Here is a 16,310-nt window from a genome sequence, read left to right on the forward strand (position 1 = left end):
TAAGGGGAAATAATATATCTTGTCAATGATGAGTCACCTTAAAAGAACTACAACTGTTCTCCATTCACCATCCCAATTTTCTGCTTCCCTTGTAGCCACACTTCTTAAAATACTTATACCTCAGATTTACACTTCTTTACTTTCCAATGCTCTTCAAACAGACCAGTCTGCCTTTCCTTGTCACCTCCCCATTTAAACTCTCTTGTCAAAGAACCAAGAATTTCACTGTTAACACATTTATAGATATGGTTCTTTCCCTCATCACATTCAACCTTCCAGCAGCATTTGATTCAATTGATAATTTCTTCTCTCTGAAAAGTTCTGATCACATCATAGGCTTCTCTTGGGTGAAACATAATACTCAGTAGTATGCTGGCAAATATTTAAAAGCTGATTCTCTGGGGGGGAAAGCCCGAACTGTAGTGTTGGCCAATTTTCGTAGTTTAAATACTTCTGCCATGACTGATTTCAAGCTGCCAGTGTAGCATGGCTAAACAGGGTAGAAATATACACAAATACTCCAACACACCACTTATTCTACAGATTGTCATCTGGACGCCACTGAACATTGGAATTGCAAATTTCATTTCTGTAAAATTCTAATAAGATGTAATTACATATTCAAAAATATTTTAACTTTAGCTATACTTAATTTTTATTTAAGTACTTGATATTTATTAACTGTAGTTTGTATTTACCTTTGAAATTTATCTTTGAGTTTTATGAAATAAAGTTGACTTTATATATTTTTATATATATATATATATTTAGACACAGTTTCATTCCATCACCTAGGCTGGGGTGCAACGGCCGGATCTTAGCTCACTGCAGCCTCTGACTCTGGGGTTCAGGTGATTCTTACACCTCAGCCTCCCGAGTAGCTGGAATTAGAGGCATGCACCACCACGTCCAGCTAATTTTTGTATTTTTTTCTTTTTTTTTAGTAGAGATGGAGTTTCACCATGTTGGCCAGGCTGGTCTTGAACTCCTGGCTTCAAGTGATCCGCCCACCTCGGCCTCCCAGATTGCTGGGGTAACAGGCATGAGCCACAGTGTCTGGCCGATAGTGTTGACTTTTAAAAGAAAAATAACTTCTCTCAAAACCTAAATAAAACTTACATTTTAGTAAAAAAAAAAAAAAAATACATAAATATTTATCATTTGGCTAGAAATGTAATTTTTTTTTTTTACTTCTTAAGTCATTACTCATAATAGAACACAATGTACAGTGAATGAAAATGTTGATTACAACATAGTGATTTTGCTAAAGTGGCATCAAAAACAAATTCTAGGCCGGGCGTGGTGGCTCAAGCGTGTAATCTCAGCACTTTGGGAGGCCGAGGCAGGCGGATCACGAGGTCAGGAGTTCGAGACCAGCCTGGTCAACATGGTGAAACCCTGTCTCTACTAAAAATAAAAAAATTAGCTGGGCATGGTGGTAAGTGCCTGTAATCCCAGGTACTGGGGAGGCTGAGGCAGAAGAATCGCTTGAACCCAGGAGGCGGAGATTGCAGTGAGCCGAGATCACGCCACTGCACTCCAGCCTGGGTGACAGAGCAAGACTCAGTCTCAAAAAAAAAAAAAATTATAGAATAAATAATAATTATAAATTATGTATGTATTTGTCTTATTTGTCTTATTACTCACCTAAATCTTATTGGCCCATCAGTAAAACTTCCAGATATATAATGATAAACTCAGCTGTCTAACATTTTGGCAATTTTTAGTCATGCACAAAACATAGGTTTATATGTTTTTGTTAATATTGACATTATGAAGATATATTTGTGAAGGGAGAATGTAGAGCACATTTTAACTTAACAGTGATTAGTGTTATATCTAACTTTTAAATATCTAGACATAGAAGATGTGGGTCTCCATTTGTGCTCTGACCCCAAGCCCTGTAAATGCTGGGAGTGTCGTATGATTTGGTCATCATGATTAACTTGTAAGGTAAAGATCCTTATCCTCTTTTATTTGAATCAAAGTCCATCTGATTCCAAATTTAATGTTGCTAAGAACTACAATTTACTACCTTTCACCTGATTTCAGTGGTAAATAAGTAAGTAAATAAGCAAAATGTTGTTTTTAAAACATAATATCTAATTTAACAGTTCAAGTCAGGAGCTTATATTTTCCAGGTGCTACTAAACTCAAAAAGTAAGATTTAACTTTCTCCAAATTAAATCCAAATTAATATATTCTGTTTAAGACATTGATAATTACATGCTATGCTACAAATATTATTCCAGGCCTTATTTTCGAGGAATAATACATTTTTGACAGATATTTCAGAAAATCAAAATCAAGGTAAAAGAATCTGCTTTTAAAGCCATGAAGATGCTTGGAGAAAAATGGAGAATAAATGAGACCAAATGGAAGATAGAAATTTAAGGCAGATGTAAACTAGAAGGTGGGAATGCAGTGGTTGGTGGCTTTGGAATGGAAAGCAAGAAAAAGCAGACCTCGGAATGAGAATTTATTTGTGAGGCACATTGCATCTATTCTTTCTGCCATATTAGAGTCATCTTATGTGCTTCCTAACTTGCATCCCAAAATGCTGGTAGTCAGCTCAAGCCACCCCCGGCTATGGCCCCATCATCCCTGGGACATCAGATATCTATCTGGTCGCTGCCTTATTGTTACTAATTTTTTAGGTTGTTGTGAAGTATTTTGTAATGGGGAAATAATCAGAATGTTCAAATAGGCCACCTGTTGTATTTTATGCTCACACATAAAATATAAAGGCTCTGCCACAGTGGAGGACAATACAAGGATATTTCTGGCAGAAATAAGACTAAGGCATATGCACTGTAAAGGCCACGCACACCACTAAGAACACTGAGCTGAAATCAGGCACCGTCATTGTAACAGAGAGATGCTTTCCTTATTTATATACTATCTGAACTCTGCAGTGGCGTTTATGATAGTGGCAGATGGCATTATTTTAATAACAAAATTCAAGTGATTACTAATCCTTCTATTGTCACTTTAATTGAAGTCGAATTTTTTCATGTAATTTTAAAGAAGGTTTGCATCAAAAACAGTATCTTAATACTTGACTTCCTACGAAGATAAAATGTTCCAGGATTACATTGTAGTCATAATGCAAACATAATGCACACTTCTTGTCATGTTATTAATACCTCATCAAGGCAGATGGTGTCTTGCTATCTTTCAGATCATAACTGAAGCATCGTTTCTGCAGAAGGAGCATGCCTGATTCTCCAACCTAAATTTGGTCACACAGTGTTGCATTCTCTTAGTACTCTGTGCATTTCCTTTAGTGGGCTCGTCACTATTGCCATGTGTGTATGTTTTTCAGTGTTTACTGTTTATTCCACTAGATGAAGTTCCACGACTGCAGGGGCCATGTTTACTTGATTCACCACCTGTTCCCAGCACCTTGCACTTTTTCTGGCAAACATGACGTGCTCAAAAGTGATTCTGGAATAAATTTTATTTATTTCACTTATAGAGACCATTTAGTGTCATTTAAAGCCTTCAAAATGTAGAAAGGCTAAAAAGTGTAAAGGGAGAGAGATATTAACATGATGGAGACCTAAGGATGGCCAATGTTTAAGGTTCTCAGATGGTGACACAGAGAGCAAAAGCCTTAAAGAAGTTGAAACTTATTTTATTTTTGGATGAAAGAATGGTAGGAGAGATGACAAAATGAGCATCGGTTTGAGTCCCAACTCATGAAGGTATGTTGGGAAACAAGATGGGAATTTTACGGCCTCTGGAGCTCCCCTTCCTCAAGCAAAATATGACGAGCAGATTCAGAAGGGAGACTGCCTTGTTCATGCTGTTTTCAAAAATAGGTATCATTTGAACCAGCCCCTATAATTCTGAGGACACTTGTTTCAGTTTAGTTCTATTTGTTACCAATACAGTGGTTCCTCTAAAGGGAAATAAGATTTTCAGACTCTAGTTTGAAAGATTTTATCCATGTTGAGCATTTATAGATAAAATCATTTCCTAAATGTTGAAATATTTCAGTTTTTTATTTCTTTTCCTTTCTGTTGGAGTCTGCACTCAGTGGGAATATATGATGGACTTGGCTTTGCCCCATATGAGAACATGAGAAATTAGATAATGTCTATAATCTACTCCCTTACCAAATTGAATGCCAGCTTCATGTCTTAATCACCTTAAAGCCCCTATGGCATAGGGCAGTGTCTGACACATAGCAGGTGCCCGAGAAATATTTGTTGAATGTAAAACTCATGTAAAAGTGCCTCATCTAGTAGGTCATCTTTTCTCCCACATTTCCACCCCCTACCCTCAATCTCATTAGACTGAAGAATCCAAATACGTAGACTCAGCATGGGATCAAGGACATAGCACCTTAAAAGAAGAATTTCACAGAAAGTTGCCAAAGACTTGGAGAAGCCCCTCCACATACATTCCCCAGATGAAAAATCAATCTCAGACAAGGCCCAACCAGGACACAGTAGAGTTACCAATTTTCTCTGCAGACATAAGAGAACTGTGGGGCCATCTGAGTGATGAAAGTGGACTGAGCTAGAATAATTCCAGGACACTCATGTGAAATGACTGCAGCAAATCACTCAGCGTTCTCAGAGACACCAGACAGCTGTGTTTAAACATCAAGCAAGAGATCAGGAATCTACTGCATTCCCTAGAGGGCAGTGGTTCCTAACCTGTAGGATCACATACCCCTTAGAGGATCTAAGGAAGGTGTAGGACCCTCTGAAGATTATTGTGCATTTCTGGTTATGGATGAGAAAGACAACACACATACATCAGGATATTTTCAGCCCTATATTATATGTGTGGCAAAGCTTTAGAAACACCAAGTGGATGGCTCTTTACTTATCCCCTAGAAAGAGCCCAAACAAGCATTCAGTGGATGCTCATTATCAATAATTAGGGTGGGGCTAGAGTTGGGAAAGCGTGGCACCCACAATGCTTGGTGTTAGGGAAAGTATCCTAAGGACTTCTGGGTTTTCTACATGTCATTGCTCAGTCACATACAAGTGCAGTGACTTATCAGATTGATGCATTTGGTAAGAATAAATCAGGTATGCCCTGCCTCTTCCTCTTGGGAGCAAACCTGGAAGTTAGATGTGCCCTAGAAATGAGGGCAACCTTATTCTTTCTCTTATGTCTGGGTCTTGTTCTGTGTAGACTTGACAAGGAAAGAGCTACTTCTTGGTTCCCCTTAGAGATCTCCACCACTTAGTACACAGTGGTGCTCAGTGTCTGTTGTCTTTTGCAGTGATTCGTTGATGTGCACGTGTCCTGACATTAAGTAAATCTCTTGTGCATCTTAGCATTCTCGGGGAATCATTATGGAAGTTTTGCCATAAGCTTCTATAGAATCTTTTAAAATTGTGTATGTTATATGAATTCTTTTAAAAATTTAGACATAATCTTGTGTGAAAATTAATAATTGTTAAAGCAAACTGCATATGGCCCGAGAAGAATTCCATACTTCTATATTTGAGTCCTTGTGGATAAAGTGTAACCTAGCTTAATAGTCAGACAAGATTGAAAACTTAACTTAGGAATATGCACCTGTAACAACAACTGAGTCTTGGCCAATCCCAGCAGCATACTTCAACCACTCATAGACTGCTAAGTGTTCAAACTGTGCTCAAATAAGGCAAATGCCAATCTGTAACCAATCCAACTGTTTCTGAACCTCACTGCCAATTTCTTCCCGTCATATCCCTGTTTTTGTCTATAAATTTCCTTCCACCACGTGGCTGCCCTGAAGTCTCTGTGAATATGCTGTGATTCTGGGGACTGCCTGATTCACGAATTGTTCATTGCTCAATTAAACTCCTTTAAATGTAATTCGGCTGAAGTTTTTCCTTTATCACAATAAAGAGATCAATAGCTCCTTGTTTAAATAACCTTGACAAAAGCCACTTTATAATTTGTAGAACAAGAAACAATATATGATGAACTGATAGCCAAGATCTTTGAGCTCATTTGTGTTTGTTCTATAGTGATATGCTTCACTGCTCTTGTTTTTATTGTTTTTTCAGCATTTATTAGTCAGGATTTCCCCTCTCCCTAATTTACAAGGCTATCTAAATGGTGCTACATCAGAAAAATAAATATAATCAGACAAAACTAATTTTTTCTTAAGTGTAATTGTTAAAATGAAGATCTGGAAATCATTTAAAATCCAAAAGCCCAGGATGTATAAGGATTTACAATTGTACTATTTTCTGACCTTAAACTTTATAATACATTTAAACTTCACAGATATCAACATAAACTTTGTTAAAAGGGCTTAAACATTGTTCACATGGGTCCCCTTGAAAGCACAGGTGGCTAGTGAATAGGGGAACTTGCCAGTGTGCATCCAGCACTTTGGGAAACTGGTGATGTCTGGCTGAACTGAGTCTATTCTGAATGGTATGTCATTTAAAACAAGTTGAGCAGGTCAGACCACTCTCCATCAATGCATGTTATCAACAAAGACTGATTAAACTTTAACTTCGCATTAGGAGACCATTGTAGACTTTTTTGGCTGAGAATGCTGAAGGCATTTGTAATACAGGAAATCCATTTTCAGAATAGTTACTACCAGGTATTTGGTAAATAATATTTGTGTGTACTCTGACAAGACTGAGAGAACATACGTTTCATAGATTCACTGGTTATTTTTATTTTAGAAAAGTTTAAGTGTAATTTCACATGAAGCAAAACTTACACAGAGTAAAAATATCACTTATCTTAATACATATTGCTACTGTGAACATACTGCCTGTAAAAAGTAATTTTAGTATATTAAATTTGGAGTTGAGAAAGCCTTTAATCTGTACATCATTATTAAATTATTCTCACAACTACAGTTAGATATTACATATCTGAGATGGATTTGTTAGTCTCTAAATAAATATAAAATACTTTAAAACATAAAAATTTAACTAAATTTTAGTTTCTTTAAGACACTTAGATATTAATAAATTTGTTTAACTTCTATTCAAGGCATAAAAATCGTAAATGGAAATTATTCTGCAACCCTGATTTCGAAAATGCAAAATGAACATTTAAATCAATTTAAGTTTTGGTTAGCCATTTGGTGGTAGGTAAACACAATTTAGGTGATAGAATTACAAAAGTTCATGTGTTTGAGCAAAAATACTACACAGAACAGATGATGAGAGGAGAAGCGGACTCTGACACCACAGTCTTTCCCTCCAGGCTATTGCAATTAATCATCTTGGTTTTTGTTTGTTTGTTTTATGACAAGGAGCCAAAGTATACAGAAGAAGCATGGATTATACAGTTTGAGCTCATTAGGTAGAATTTTACTTTTTAAGTTAATTAGGAGCCCCTAGAGACATCCTAAAAGAAGCAGCATATTTCCAACCACACTTGAGGAAGGGTCATGTAAACAATGAAACGAATAGGACAAAATTGTAAGTAGGGAGCTGAAAAATGATGACAAAAATCCAGACTCAATGCAGTTAAAACCCAGACAGGGGTCGGATGAGATAATCTATGGGGGTAACTGAATGACTATGGCAAGTATGGGAGAGAAAAGTAGGAGACTGCACCTGTGCTTCCCTCTATTCCCTCCTGAAACTGCACTAAAATGGCAGTCAAGGGATTTTTCTAAGCATAAATATACCCAAGGAAATACAGAAGAAGACGTGACTGCAGCCAGATTTTGGAAGCTGGAAAGCAGGTAAATGGGGATAACTAACCTGACAAACTTGAGGCAGCCAGGACCTGAGCCAGCTGCAGAGAAAAGCCAGCAGCAAGACCATCTGAGTTGTAGAAACCCCAAAAAGGACAGAAATGGAAAGTACCATGTACCTTTGAAAATGAGGTAGCATTTGAGCTAAATGTTCATGTTAGCAGCAGTTCACCTCCCAAATCCTGTTTCTTACCCCATCCAGCCAGGTAACTGCCTCACGTCACCCCAGGCAGAAGATTCCTTGGCCTTCCAGAAAGATTGAGTTAGGAGCAACAGCCAAATCCCAGGCTCAGCTGGCAGTGGAGTTAGCTTGCTGGCAGTTGGAGATTCAGTGAAAACCTACATAATAAAAAGGAAAATCTCTTACTATTTTACCAAGCCAACTGAGAAAACACTATCTGACTTATACTCCGTATCTTTCCAGAAAGAAAAAAGAGTTCCTTTCTGGGGAAACCAACCAAGCCAAGAGAGAAGATACACAGATACTGACTGTTGAGGGCTTCTGCAACAAAATAACCCAGCCAGATTATCCTATAGTGAGAACTACCACCTGAGAAACCCCCTCAACCCCCACAAGCATGTGCATATGCACACACACACACACACACACACACACACACACACAGCTTCTAATCAGTTTCTAACATGAAATACAAAGGCCAAAATAATCAAGGAAAGAACAGAGAAAAATGTAAGTCATAGAAGCAAACTTCTCAAAACTCTAATTAGTCCTTCAAAGATGTAAAAAAATGTATTCTTAACCTAAAATAGAATGGCATTTTTAAAAGAAGCATTTTGATAACGTAAAAAAACTCAAAGAATTTGAACATATTATAGCAGGAACAGAAAATGCCAAAAAAAAAAAAAAGGAGCTGGAACATAAGATTGAAGAAATTTTTCAGAAAGTAGAAGAAAATACAAAAAGAAAAATATATAAAATACCTAAGAAGATCAGAGATCAATATTTACCTAAGAGACTGCCAGAAAAATAGAGAACTCAAGTAGAGAGATGATATGTTTTCCCAGGCCTAAGTATGAGTTTCCAGACTGAAAAAGCCCAAGTTTCCAAGACAATAAAAGACCTTCAGGAAACCACAGCATCAGAAAAATTCCAGAACTCTGTTCACAAAGAGACAATTACAAAAATTACTGACAGGAAAAAAAATGATCAAAATCAAAGGGTGGAGGATCACAGTGCCACCAGGTTTCAGAACAATTGGAAGCTGGAAGACAATGGAGCAAGGCTATAAAATATCAGACAGAAAATTCTTTCCAACGATCAAAATTGTCACTCCACCAGGAAAGTACAGTTAAGAACTTTTCTGATATGCAAGATCTCAAAAAATATACAATTTACACTTGAAACTGAAAAACTTAGAAATAACAATATAAACGTTATATTTGGAAACATGGAGGTAAATAAATAAAAAGAAGCCATCTGCCTCTGGGCATTAAGAATCAGAAGCAGGGGAGCTAATTACTATTTTAGTTTTATATCTTGTAGAACTAATTGATTTTTAAAGCCATTTACCTTTACAATACTGGTTACAATAAAAATTACATTAAAATACAAAATAATAAAAATTAAGGTACAAAATATTATATACAGGTTGCTTTCATTGGAATACAAAAGAACAGAGTTACACATGCCTGTAGATGCACAGACTATTTATAAAGGGGAGGAGGAAACGGATAACTATAATTTTCATTAAAAAGAAACTTCAAGTTACATTGGGGGATTTACTTTTAATTGTGTACTTGTTATCTTATTTTAACTTCTAACCAAGTTATTTCTATTTTAATGTTTTTAAATAAAGTGGATTGTGGTGTTGAAAAAAGGCCGGAGACTTATCCTCTGCAATGTGTATATTATCTTATATTCTGGGATTCTTTGTAAACTGAAGATGCCCATGTGTCAACAGTGTATGCTGCAGTCTCAGGATGGAGCAACGACAATGAATCACAGGGAGGTGAGAATTCATCTGCACTCCAGGCAGGATTGATTTGAAAATACATGAACAGATTTAAGCACAAAAGAGAAAAGAAGAAGGGGTATTACTGTACATGGGTTATCAACATTCTTAATCATAATATGTAAGGAAAGTACATTTTCAATTTAGAAATAATCCCAGAATATAAGAAAACTTATAAATTGCAGAGGATTAAAGGGCAGGGCTTGATGAAAACTGGATAGAGATAGTGAAGAGAAGTAAGAGTCAAAAATATTGCCAACAATTCCTGGATAATAGAGAATAGTCTGCATAGCTGTTAAATGTAAGGAGGAAAAGAACAATACTAACAGAAGTAAATACCCATCGAGTGCTTGCTTGCTATGTGCCAGACACTACTGCCAGCACACACATGTATTAACTCACTTAATTGTCTGAAGATCATTGTGATATAGGTACTACTACCACCCTCATTTTATGAGCTACAAAAACAGAAAGTCTTCTGTTTTTTTGTTTTTTTGTTTTTTTGTTTTTTTTTTGAGATAGAGTCTCACTCTGTCACTCAGGCTGGAGTGCGGTGGCATGATCTCGGCTCACTGCAACCTCTGCCTCCCACGTTCAAGCGATTCTCCTGCCTCAGCCTCCCAAGTAGCTGGGACTACATGCGCCCGCCACCACTCCCAGCTAATTTTTGTATTTTTAGTAGAGACGGGGTTTCCCATGTTGGCCAGGCTGGTCTCGAACTCCTGACCTCAATGCTATTTTCATTACAAAAAAAAAAAATGTGTCGCAGATTCTGTGGGTCACTTGTTGCAAGAGGTGAGCATCCTTTCCCTGAATGCTCTCCACACTCACCCACTTCTATTCTGATCCTGATCATTCATACATTTGCAGGAGAGTTTTTGGGCTTGGATTTGCTTTTCTTTGAGCGGACTGGCTAAACTACACACCTAACTTAAAGTCTTGGTCACCAACTCCGCATGGTTTGCTAAGAGTTTTAACAAGAAATTATATAACCATCATACAGGTTGTTGCTGCTTTCACATTGTGTATCTTTTATAGAATGACAAAGACATGAAATATTCAAAGGCATGGAAAGTAGGTATGAGCTTTCACTTTCATGTGTCACCTTGAATGATCACAGCTCACAAGTGATAAACAGGTAAATTTGTTGCAAGTTGGTATCAATAAGGTGGATTCTTTCAAGTTAACCACTACTTCACCATTCTCCCATCAATGGTAATTAGTAGCTTTTTATTCACAAGGGTCCTCAATCACTTTAAAGCAAATTGAAATACTAGGCGCATTTTAATATTTCTTAATATTTTGCTGTAAGTAAGCAATAAGAAATCCCATTTAATCTATTTACTTTGTGGCAATTTTAGCTATTTCAAAATCCTACATTCCTGACTGTAGAAAGAATGAAGGTACCATTTCCGTAAATTATTTGTTTGTGCAAATATAGAAGCCTGTTTTTTGCTATTACTACCCTCTAGTGGATGCATAGAATAGACCAATTTTCATGGATGTTCTGGGCCTTTTCCTTAATAATGGCCTTTCAGCTGTGCTGTCCGATATAGTAACCACCAATCATATATGGCTATTTAAATTTAAATTAATAAAAAATAAATGGAAAATTCAGTTCCTCAGTCACACTGGCAACATATCAAATGCTCAATAATCTCATGTAGCTATTGACAGCTCCGACATAGAACATTTCCATCACCATGGAAATCTGTATTGGACTAATGCTTATCCAGGCTAATGTGTACATTATGGAACATGGAGACATGAACTTATTTAACCTAAAGGAATTAACCTATTGACAATAGATTAGCCAACACCATCCCAAAACTCTTGATTCTACTCTCAGCATCCAAGATTTACAGAATCAAAAGTTAACGTTCTTGAGCTTTTCATAAAAAAGTTAACCTCGCCTTTTTTTAGATGAACTTTATTTCTTTAAATCCAACAGATTTCATCACTCCAAGCGTTCAAAGGCCATGTGGTGGCTGCCAGGCTTGGTGGCTGACGCCTGTAGTCCCAGCACTTTGGGAGGCCGAGGTGAGAGGATCACTCGAGGTCAGGAGTTCAAGACCAGCCTGGCCAACATGATAAAGCCCCATCTCTACTAAAAATACAAAAATGAGCCAGGCATAGCAAACAGGCATGAAGATGTGTGCCTGTAATCCCAGCTACTTGGGAAGCTGAGACAGGAGAATCACTTGAAACTGGGAGGTGGAGGCTGCAGTGAGCTGCATTCTCGCCTGGGCAACAGAGCAAGACTCTGTCTCAAAAAAAAAAGACCATGTGGTGGCAAATATATTAAATTATTTTCAACATATTTCTGTGTCGTGAACTTACAAGATAAAGCTTTCCTTCTTCCTGAGACTCAGAGAGAGAGAGAGAATAGAACTCACTTATTTTCCTATTTGTTTTTTTGGGTTTTTTGTTTGTTTGTTTTGTTTTGTCTTGTCTTATTTTGTTTTGTTTTTGAGATGGAGTCTTGCTAGGATGGAGTGCAATGGCACGAACTCTGCTCAATGCAACCTCTGCTTCCCAGGCTCAAGCCTCAGCCTCCCGAGTAGCTGGGATTACAGGCGCCTGCCACAACGCCCGGCTAATTTTTGTATATTTTTGGTAGAGACGAGGTTTCGCCACATTGGCCAGGCATGATGAGGCATCTCGAACTCCTGGCCTCAAGTGATCCACCCTCCTCGGCGCCCAAAGTGCTTGATTACAGGCATGAGCCACCTCACCCAACCAGAATCCATTTTTTTTCTAACAAAGGCTAATTTTTAAAAAGTTGACGGCCAGTCGCGGTGGCTCACGCCTGTAATCCCAGCACTTTGGGAGGCTGAGGCGGGTGGATCACGAGGTCAGGAGATCGAGACCATCCTGGTTAACATGATGAAACCCCGTCTCTACTAAAAATACAAAAAATTAGCCAGGTGTGGTGGTGGGCGCCTGTAGTCCCAGCTACTCGGGAGGCTGAGGCAGAATGGCGTGAACCCAGGAGGCAGAGCTTGCAATGTGAGCCAAGATCGTGCCACTGCACTCCAGGCTGGACAACAGAGGGAGACTCTGTCTCAAAAAAAAAAAAAAGTTGGCAAGAGAAGTTTTTTAAAAGAACATATATACGTATAAGAGTTGTAGACAATACTCATACATGACATCTACATTAGAGGAAAGTCAAAAACTTTCATGATAAAGGTAAAATTTCTGATTTGGGAGGTTACTATTTGAAAAAAAAAGGGGGGTGGGGGGAGGAGTTCTTTGCAATGCTGAATGTAAAGTTTTGCCACTGAATAAATGGCTTTCTTTAACTCAATCATAAGAGTGTATTAAGCAGTATACTGGGCTATACTACACCATACTGCACATATAATCTATTTTCGGGATGAACTAAATCAATTTCCACCTTCTAAAATTTTTAATATTCAATTATAATTCACACATAAATATTGTGCTTAATTTTATTATGTGAATATCAAGATATTTGACTGTAGGTATTACTATCTCTGACTCAAATGTCAAATGAATCACCTAATGGCCTCAAATGAATTCAATCATTATTAGAGTGATAATGTAAATAACCAGAATAAAAGATACACATAAGAATTATTTTCTTTTTTATCAAAGCATAACCCTACCCTACAAATGCCTAGGGCTTCGGTATTTAGCAATATTGAAGAAACAGTTGATGGACACCTAGAAGTACTAGATAGCCAATGAATACGTACAGTCCTTGCCTTTGTGAAACTTGCAGGCTGGTGGTAGAACTGACAGTCACATAGCTATTATGTCCATTTGCACATCATGGAACGTAGCAAACAGGATCATGAAGCAAACCCACCTTAGGAATCTCAGATATAAACCTCAATTTATATACATATATTTTTTGACTCAATGACTATTGACTTGTGCTGTGTGTTGAGGACTATTCTAGGCCCTGGGGATACAACAACAAATTGGACAAGGTCTTATTCAAAGAGCGGGCACAATTAATTTATATAATGATATTCAAGTTTCATCTCTTGCCTTTTTTTTAAGGCTCATACATATTTGAGAGGGTTTTCCCCTTGCCATGAATTTCATCTTCTGATTATTTAGTTTGCATATTGAAAGTAGAAACGGGTGCTCATTGGCTTGTTCAAATGATAACAAATATTTGTTGAGCATTGAGATACTTGCCATTTGATAGGAGTAACAAAAAATAAATGCAAAGTGACAAGGCTGTAATAGAAATACAATCAAGGGCCAGGCACGGTGGCTCATGCCTGTAATCCCAGCACTTTGGGAGGCCGAGGCAGGCGGATCACGAGGTCAGGAGATTGAGACCATCCTGGCTAACACGGTGAAACCCCGTCTCTACTAAAAACACAAAAAATTAGCCGGGCATGGTGGCACATGCCTGTAGTCCCAGCTACTCAAGAGGCTGAGGCAGGACAATCACTTGAACTTGGGAGGCGGAGGTTGCAGTGAGCCGAGATCATGCCACTGCACTCCAGCCTGGGCGACAGAGCGAGACCCTGTCTCAAAAAAAATAAAATAAAATAAAAAAAGAAATACATTCAAATACTATTGGATAATAGAGTAAGAGGCAGATAACTATTACAGGGAAGACTAGGAAGGATTTATAAAACAGAAGACATTTGACTTAGTATTAAAGAGTAGATAGGAGTTTCCTAAGTGCAGAAAAGCAAGGCAAAAATTGGAAGTAAACAGGAGCCTGCGGAATGGAGTCTGGTGATTTAGAGCACAAAGTTCAGGGAGGAGAATGGCGGGAAAACAAGGTGAAAAATTTTTAAAGGATATATTTATACCATGAGAAATGAATATGTTTGGGCTGAATCATCAATCAGTAGCTCATTTATCATCTGAATCAAGAGCCAAATATCCACTTCCTGCTTTTATATCAAGCTTTATCACAAAATGTATTATTTTAAGGAATTCTATGTTGGCCAATACTGGCTAACAGAGAGTATAAAAATTATTCTTAATATGTTTTTCACTAAATAATTCATTTATTCAACAATTATTTTAAAGCATCTATCCTCTGCCTAGCATAATACACAGATTTGTAGTAATCCAAAAGGTAAGCAAAATATAGTCTATGTTTGAGAATTTGTTGTTTAACTGGGGAAGCAAAGGTGGCCAAGACAATTGCACTACAATATGACATGTGTACTGTTGGAGAGATGGGTGAATTATTTAGGAGCAAAGATGTGGCTACCTCAGACAAAATGTAGACTATTTATAGAAAATGTAATATTTTATGTGTTTTTAAGAATGACTAAGAGTTCACCAGAAAGAAAAGTGAGAAGGTATTCTAGGCAGAAGAATAAAGAATAATTATGTCCTCTAGCTATAGAAATTCCTGGCAAACATTTCTCTGACTTAGTTTCAAAAATTAATAAAAATATTTTCAAATTTAAGAAAAGCATATTGTATGAAGATACTTTCTGACTATAAATGTATGTTTTATTAAATTTATATGGGTTAAGTAGACATCATACTTTGGAAAAATATTGTTTATGAAATAAACATTTTCCTAAAATCAAAACTGGACCCAGTTTTTAGTCCTCCATTATATTCTGGCTATATTTCTTCTACTCAAAGAGCTCTTCTTGATACTGCTATTGACAAAAGTGAGACAAAATTTAGAGCAGAACAAAAATCCTGCTAGCATGGTAGACTGAAGACAGAGAAGCCATACCACTGTGATCTAAAAATCCCTCTGTAGTGTTTCTCTAAATTTAGTGCACAGCAAGACTGGAAACAGCTCAATAATACACATTTGCATAAAATTTTCCTCCTTTCCTATTTAACTCTTTCAGTATCCCACTCTTCTTTACTTGCAAATTTTTACTAAGATGTAATTTACACGTTGTGAAAGAGAAAATTCCAAATGTAGCGTTTGATGAGTTTTGACAAATAATACATACATGTGACCCACACTGAAAACAAATCAAATATTTTGATCACTCCAAAAAGTTTTCTTTTCCCTCCACGTATAGAAACTGGTATTCATCATTACTGCTGTCTTCATTTCTGTACTTTAATTTTATAACCTGCATTACCAAGTAGACAGGAAGTCCAGTCCCCACCCAAAGAGAATGGTGTTTAAATACACATACATGCAATACATAAGCTAACAATTTAAATTCTGTAACAGTTTCCCTGCATATAGAGTAGTAATTTTAGCAATAAATGGATGCCAAAACATTATCATCACTGAAAACATTTTTAAACATTTTTATTGGAGGAAGAATATACATAACTATATTTATGTGAATGAAGCAAAAATCCAAAGTAGAATTAATACCAAATATGAAAATCATAAAACAGTATAGGCTGAGTGCTGTGGCTCACGCCTGTAATCCCAGAACTTGGGAGGCCAAGGTAGGCACATCGCTTGAGCCTAAGAGTTGAAGACCAGCCTGGACAACATGGCAAAACCTTGTCTCTACAAAAAATAATAATAAGAAGAAATAGTCAGGCTTGACAGCACATGCCTGTGGTCCCAGCAACTCAGGAGGCTGAAGTGAGGGGATTGCTTGAGCCCAGGGGGTGGAGATCGCAGTGAGCCAAGATGTAGTCACTGCCCTTGAGCCTGGGTTATAGAGCAAGACCCTCTCCAAAAAAAAAAAAAAAAAAAAAGTGCAAAATAC

General features: G+C 37.2%; 1 long non-coding RNA gene across 1 annotated transcript in view; it reads right to left on the reverse strand.

Moving 5' to 3' along the window:
- Positions 1-7,981: 7,981 nt before the first annotated feature.
- Positions 7,982-16,310, reverse strand: part of LOC134732628 (uncharacterized) — a 51,877-nt gene continuing 43,548 nt past the window's right edge. The window contains exon 3 of the long non-coding RNA XR_010115968.1: positions 7,982-8,026. This is a non-coding gene — a long non-coding RNA (uncharacterized lncRNA). The remainder of the gene's footprint in view (positions 8,027-16,310) is intronic.

The sequence above is a fragment of the Symphalangus syndactylus genome, chromosome 15 (assembly GCF_028878055.3).
Source record: "Symphalangus syndactylus isolate Jambi chromosome 15, NHGRI_mSymSyn1-v2.1_pri, whole genome shotgun sequence".
In the NCBI taxonomy this organism is placed as follows: Eukaryota; Metazoa; Chordata; class Mammalia; order Primates; family Hylobatidae; genus Symphalangus; species Symphalangus syndactylus.